Source organism: Megascapheus bottae, chromosome 2 (assembly GCF_031878675.1).
Source record: "Megascapheus bottae isolate mThoBot1 chromosome 2, mThoBot2.hap1, whole genome shotgun sequence".
Classification (NCBI taxonomy): Eukaryota; Metazoa; Chordata; class Mammalia; order Rodentia; family Geomyidae; genus Megascapheus; species Megascapheus bottae.
This window is the reverse complement of record NC_143510.1, coordinates 40,297,158-40,304,743: the sequence shown is the minus strand read 5'-3', so window position 1 is coordinate 40,304,743 and position 7,586 is coordinate 40,297,158. Positions and strand designations below refer to the sequence as shown.

At 38.0% G+C, this 7,586-nt stretch overlaps 1 long non-coding RNA gene across 1 annotated transcript; it reads right to left on the bottom strand.

Annotated features, from left to right (window-relative positions):
- Positions 1 to 1,023: 1,023 nt before the first annotated feature.
- LOC150066699 (uncharacterized) lies at positions 1,024 to 7,350 on the bottom strand. Its single transcript, XR_016539268.1, has 3 exons — positions 7,203 to 7,350; positions 6,193 to 6,316; positions 1,024 to 1,081 (listed from the first exon to the last, which is right to left on the bottom strand). It is a non-coding gene; the product is annotated as an uncharacterized LOC150066699 (long non-coding RNA).
- Positions 7,351 to 7,586: the final 236 nt, after the last annotated feature.

The window sequence follows — 7,586 nt, the reverse complement described above, 5'->3', positions numbered from 1 at the left end:
TATTGAACGTGGTAGGAACTATTTCTTTTCTTGCATCTAAGTGAAAAATTAAAATGGAGTGTGTGCAATGACATATACCTGTAATCTTGGCTACTTGGGAGACTAAGATGTGAAGGATCATCATATCATGCTAGCCTTTGCAAGCACCCAAGAACCCCACCTCAACCAAAACCTGGGTGTGGTAGCATATACCTGTCATCCCAACTACAACAGTAAGTGTAAAATGTAAAAATTGCAGCTTAGACATGGACCTGGGCAAAAAGAGAGAATCTACATCAAATAACCAGTGCAAGCAAGTCCTGGAGGCCTGGCTTAGTGATAGAGTGTCTGCCTAGCAAACATGAGTCTCTGGGTTCAAATGCTTGCACAAAAAAGTATACATAAAAGATTAATAAAAATGAAGGTATTTGGAAGGTCAACAGAAATATATTGCCAGTACAAATTAATAATGGGAACTTCTTCAAGGGTGCAGAAGAATATAAAGGAATCCAAAAACAGAAATGATGGTGGATTCCCAAAGGAGACAGAATTAAGAACTAAAATGGTGACACCTTCTGTGTCTTGATCCCCTTCTCAGTTCTGCTTTCGGTAAATCAAAGACAGCTCAGTGCATTTGTCCAAGATCAGGTCAGCACGCCTGTATCTGCCTCTCAACTTCCTTCCTTGCTTGTTGGTTATTCTGGGCAAATTAGCTAACCAGTGGTACTTCACACACAAGTATTGCTGGTATGTATCACCATGCCAGATCTATGCAGTGCTTTTAAAATCAAATAAGTATCCTATGTTTCATAAAGTATCTGATTCCTTTAATACAGAAATTATTATTGAAGCTAGGGCCCAAGTTATGGTAAAGTGAGAGAGAAAAGTGTGCATAACATTGTGGACTTTTTCATTAAATTTGATGTTTGCTTAATAGTCCATTCAATGCTTCATCTTGACTACTGAATGTTTTTGGGACTTGAATATATTTAGGGACCAAGGAAAGGGATTGATTTACCTTACCTTGCTCCTGGCTTTGTCATGCTCACTGTGAATCACAAATTCTGTAACACTTCTCTTATTGGGGTCATCAGAGGGTTTTCTGTAAAGCACACAAGGCTAACGTTTGGCAGAAGACAATAATCCATAAATGCTCAACCATTTATCTTGCTGTCTTAAACAAGGGCTCCTAGTTCTAAAGTGGAGGCCAAGTGGAGGCTGATGAAGAATTCAAAGCCCCATAAGTTGTACCCTGAACTAGATTCATAATTAGTATGGCAACTAGAACAGAGCCACTGACATTGGATAAGCCACATGCAGTACAAATGGTCTTGCTCTGGACAGGGATTCTTTTCCAACTTCCTAGCAAGCTCAGTGCAAGCTTGATCTTGATTTATCATTTAAGAGAAAGGGTGAGGCCAATTCTAACAGAATTACAAAAGACCAATTCTAGTGTTAATTTCTAGTCATTTGGGACTTGACTGGAAGACTAATTGAATAGTGTCCCTGGCAATACAGACCAAGAATTTAAGCAAATGACAGAACTGCCAATACCCTTTGTCTTCTTTTCATCTCCTTTTCTTTCTCTGAACCTCTCTAGAACTCTGTCTTGTAGGAAAGAATTATACTCTGTGTGGTTATATAGCTCTTTGTCAGAAAAATCTTGAGTTTGAGTTCTAGTATGCTTTTGGTAGCCAATGCCTCTAAACAAATGTCTACGTTAGAGGCTTTTAAACACCAATTACAAGAAGAGTATTATGCATGTTGGCTATAATTTCTAGGTTTAAAGAGAAAAATATTTTGGTCAAAATGCTATAGTATACTTCAAGCCATCCATAGATAATAGAAAAGTCATACATCAATGTTTTTGAATACCCTTTAGGTCAAAAATCTAATTTTTATTTTCATCTATAAAAAGTGATTTAATATCCTTCATTTATTGAGTGATTTTTGCAGGTAGGGGTATTACACTGGGTATAACACAGTTATGAACTTATCTCCCCCTCAAAAAAAACCATGTAAATGAAAAGAGGATTCCAATTTTAGAACTGAGAACTCTGATTGGAGAGGGAATGAGAAGTAGCTCTGAGTACTTAAAGGCTGGGATTTGAGGATAGCTGTTTGAAGCCAGCCCAGAATGAAAAGTCCACAAGACTCTGATCTCCAATTAATTGTCAAAAAGCTAGAAGTGGAGATGCCATTATGTAGAATATTTGCCTTGATCAATAAAAATAACAATAGTACCCAGGCCCTGATTCCAAGCCCAAGGTCTGACACAAGTGCAAGTATAGGCATACGCATGTGCACACACTTGCACATACACACTCACACACACACACACACACACACACACACACAATCTTTCCTACTTTTCTTGTCATTGTTGCTTTCCTCATAATGCCATAACAGTCCCTATTCCAGGAGCACACTAAGGGCCTTTTCTGCTCCTGATCTCCTTAACAAGGCTATAGAAGTAGCAGACGACCCCTCCTCAGGTGTTCAGCTTTCTATAATCCCCTGTGTTATGATGTCAACCTTGGAAATCTAAACTTAACCCATGAACCTATCGTAAAACAGCCTAGATTGCTCTTTTCTTAATGCATAGTATTTAGAAAAGAAAAAGTTTCAGTCTCTTCACAACCAAATCAGACAGTAAATAAACTCAAGAATAAGCTCGAGAGATATTTCAAGGATGTAAGGTGTGAGTGGCTATTTTCAATAATAGAAGGACATAATTGAGCAAGCCACACTGTCTAGAAAGATTCTCTGGCATTAAAAATAATCCTACATCATGCAGACCTCTGGCTAAAACAGGGAAAAGGAAAGAGTGTGGATTTTGAAAAATCCCCCCTGTGAAGCTTTTCCCAATTCTACCTCAAACTAAAATGAAGCAACCATCCATTAAAACAGTAATTCAAAGCTACATTATGAATCTCACTCATATGGAAGATTTGTATAATATGCATACTGGCACCACGCCTCTGATCCACTGGCTCAATCAGCCAATGAGAAGGAAAGAAAGAGTTCAAAAGCCACGTCACTACCTTGACACAGAGGGCAATGTGTGTGCATGTGCAAGAATTTCCCTGGTTAGATAGGCATTACGGGGAGATAGGGAAAGTTCTATCTGTGGAGCTTAACTTTCTATTCAAACTGTATTGCCCATCTTTGGAACCACAGGGAATTCCCTAAACCCTTCATGTAAAGAAGAACTAACTCTAGTAGAACCTTACCTCAGAGGGTGGTGCTGATAATTCAATGACTTACATAAGAATAATGCCTTGCATGGAGAAATCTCTACACAGAGGTTTATATAACAACATCAGCAACACTTACCATCACTGCACCTGTGCACACATGTGATAACTTATGTAGCTGAACTATGATATAAGTGGATATTACTGAAGGTCATTCAGAAATCCCTTTCTGATTTCTGACACAGAAATCCTTCTGTGAGTCACACTCATAAATCGTAGACTGCTGTATATTGCAGCCTATCATGCAGTATTCTCAGCAGTGGCCACTTGGTCCTTGGTGCTGAGGACATGGGAAAAGAGATCACCCAGGAAACAGGAGCATATGTTGCTATGGCTGAACCTACTATAGAAATACAGTAAGAAGTTGAACAGACATGTCTGCATTCTTTACATCCCTGCCTTGCATTGTAAGGAAATGAAAGAGCAGGCATTCCAGCGCATAGCATTATCATGATCATTCATTCTCTGGGTGGAAAGGAAGCTTTGTATATGAGTGTGTCGAAATCAGTGTGCAGCCAAGTGAGGTAGCACACACCTACAACCCCACCACTAAGGAAACTAGGGAAAGAGAATCATGGGTTTGAGACAAGCATGAGCTACATGGCATAAAATAATATCTGTGCGCAGCTTCTTCATGTCCTATAGCATTTTAAAATGTTCTCCATCAAATCACAGAACCACCGTGGAGAAGAAAATGAGGACACCTCACACTTATGCCAATTGTTTACAAATGATTATGATCTGTTAATCCAGATCTGGCTACTAGTTTCTATTCATAGGTTCCATGTTGAAATTACCTAAAAACATCTCCCCACAAAGCAACACCTCAATTCATTTTTCAGCCAAGATGGTTGAACAAAGGTACTCTGCTTGTGGCTCTGCCACCAAAGGAATCTGGGTAGCAAAGAGAATGTGTACTCTGAGGAGAGTGACTGGAGGGTATTAGAACACTCTCTAGGCAATGAATGAAAATGTAAACAATTCAGAGAGTCAGAAATGAAACCTACGGGAAAGAAGACAGAGGAACTCACTTTCTGTCTCAGTTCCCTAGCCATGTGGAAACTTCCCAAGTTTAAGCAAGAAAACTAGTGAAGTATCAGCTAACCCCCCATCCGAGCAGCAAACCAGCACCTTTTACTGCAGCCAAATTTCATGTTTCCCCCAATTTTATATAGAGTTTCAGGATCTGGCTGGTCAAATGAGAACTTCACTGCTCCATAACAAGACTGGAGTGGGTCCTACTGTAATCCCAAGAATGGGCTTGGGGGAGACTCAGCAAGCCTCCATCTCAACAAATTATCCAGCAAGGGTTCCATGTCTCATCTTCTTACACTCTAGGCAAATGCGAAAAAAGACCACAACAAGATTTCATCACATCTCAGTTCAAATAGCAATCATCAGAAAGACAAAACCTAAAAAATTCTGGAGAGAATGTGAAGAACAAGAACGCACCCACAGTAAGGAAAGCACTTTGGAGATTCCTCAAATCACTACAAAGCAGATTTATACCAAAGTCTAGGTATATATACCGTTACTAAGGAGATGAAGTTATTACAGCCAAAAGATACTTACACTTTCATTAACAAGCATGAACTATAGCTACAGAGAAAGAATTAGTTCTGGATTTTGTATAAAACAGCAGGGTAACTCTTGATTAAGTATCTGATTATAAAGTTCAGAATTACTCGAAGAGTATGAAACTCCTATCATATAAAAATGATGAATGTTCAAAGAGATCAATGTTAGGATCAATACATATGCTGCATTTGTACCTTATTACTAATATTGAGATGTTAAATCTGAAGTTTTAAAAAAAAAAACCTTTCAATTTCTCTATTTACTTATTTGCCTGTCCTGGGGCTTGAACTCAGGGCCTGGGCACTGTCCCTGAGCCTTTTTGGGTTCAAGGCTAAAACTCTACCACTTGAAACACAGTACCATTTCTGAATTTTTTAAGTAGTTTATTAGAGATGACTCCCACAGATAAGTTTCTGCCCAGGCTGGCTCAAACTTCAGTCCTTAGATCTCAGCCTTCTGGATAGGATTACAGGTGTGAGTCAAATTCACCCAAATATTTATTTACTTTGTATGCATTTATTTTGCTGAAGGTTGAACACAGGATCTAGTACTAATACTAGCACCAAGCAGATACACTACCATGACAAAATAAATTAATTTTACAAAAAAGTGAAAATCTCAAAATGGTGAAGTTTTTCCATAGTCAAACCTTTTAGATAGTTTCTTATGGAACTTATAATCAAAGCTAGGTTCAGACTTTAGAGAGTTCTCCTTAACAAGTATGAGAAACTTAGGAGCAACAATGCAAGCATCACTTATAGTTTGCAGAAAAAGTTCCAAACAGACAAGAAATAGACTTACAAAATGCTGGACATGTTTTCAAAGGCAAAAACTCCAAGAATTGTCAGCTAAATATGTTTTGTGGCCTTACTGACTTTTCCATAAAAATATTGTAGAGGGAATTATGTAACTTGCAAATTATTAAAGAGGGTAAATAGCAATAACATTTTAAGTATCTCTTATAAAACAAAAGTTCACATTTTAATTAGGAAAGGTTAATACGAAGTAGGCTGCAAGGGGGGAGAGAAGCATTTTTTTCAATTATTTTCAAAGTAGAAAAGGAATACAAAAATGCTAGAATTGAAGAATCTGTCAGAGAAAAGATATATAAAAACTTAACCTTTGTTGGCACATCTGATATGTTTTCTTCATCCTAAATTGTCTTGACCCATCTATTAGCCTTTCTCCTCCCACTTAAAGTATATTCATGCTGTGTTTTGATTCCATATCGATGATTTAAGCCTCCAAGTTAAATTCTCCTTAACTTTATCCTTCTGTGTGACATACATATGTATACTTTTACCTTTTATCTCTTCAGTTTCATATATTTTTCTTTTGCATTTTTCCAATTTTATCTCCCCCCCACACACGTGCTCACCTGGTAATTTTGACTTCAAAGAATAAAGATTTGTTCCAGGAATATAAGGGTATCTGAAGCCATTGTTTCACATCAGTAACCCTAGCGAGTCAGGAGGTGGAGATTTGAAGATCGCAGTTCAAAGCTAGAAAGGACAGAAAAGTCCATTAGACTCTTCTTTTCAATTAACAGTCAAAGAAAAAGATGGAAGTGGAGATGTGACTCAAATAGCAGAGCAACAATCTCAGCAAAAAATGAAGGCACAGTGCCAAGGCCCTGTGTTCAAGCTCCATTAGTTAATGCATACACGAGGACAGGAATATAGTTTCTCATTTGCCTACTATACAGGCAAGCTTTCTGACTGCTCCTGTTTTGCAAATTAAACCAGACGTATCTTATTGTTTGGGTTCATAGAACAACCTTCTTTATGCCTTCTCAGTTCTCTCAGAAATCACAGAGTGTGTTCAGAAGTTCACAATGAGAAGTCTGAAGAGAAATTTTTTTTTCTATTTTGGGAGGAAAATGAGAAAAAATACCATTGGTTTTAAATAAACCTCAGTAAAAATTGTGCAATAGGAGAACGTATCATCATAATAGAGAAAGTGATTGTGCATCTAAGTGGGAGGGTAAGGTGTGTGTGAAACATAATCTCAAGTGCAGTATCGCTGCCATTTTCCTGTAGGAAGAGGCTTATGCAGTAAGCAAATATCCTGTCTTTTGGCAGCCTGGGTCCTGGCAAGAGCCCCTTTAGAATTGTGGTTCCATCATCAAAAGTTCTCAGTCACCTCCCAATATTGTTCCAGGCTGGCAACCAAACCTTTTACATAAAACTTTGGGAGACAATTCCAAACTATAGTCATAGCAAGATGGGTCACCATCACCATCCGGATCCACCAGGACCCCTGAAGGAATCTCCCAGAGAAGAAGATTCATATTACTAGGAAAGATCACTTTGAATTGAAAAAGCAGAATTAAAGAGAATGGAAGGCCTTTGAGGAAAGTCATCATTCATTAAGCATAGCTTGTGTCACCTTGGCTAGGACTTCAGATACCCGTGGATATACAGGCAAAGTAATTGCCATCTCTCTCTTTTGCTCTGTCTGCTGAAAGAGTATCCTCAGATAAGAGATGATATCCTATTTCCTTTCAATTTTAAAATTCAGCAGCAGATTACTCCACCTATTTGGAACATAAGACAGAATGACTTTTGCTGGACTTGAAATTGGATTAGGAAAAGAAATTCCCATTATAGAGTAATATAGTATACAATATCACATGCCAGCTAAGCAGAATTGTTAGTTTTTACCAGGTTTTCAAGAAATGAACAACAGAATGCAATAGAAATAGAGCCTAAGAAATAGGACCAAATAAACCTTATTTGGACCAAGTTAGGTTTATTTTCCCATGTTTATGAT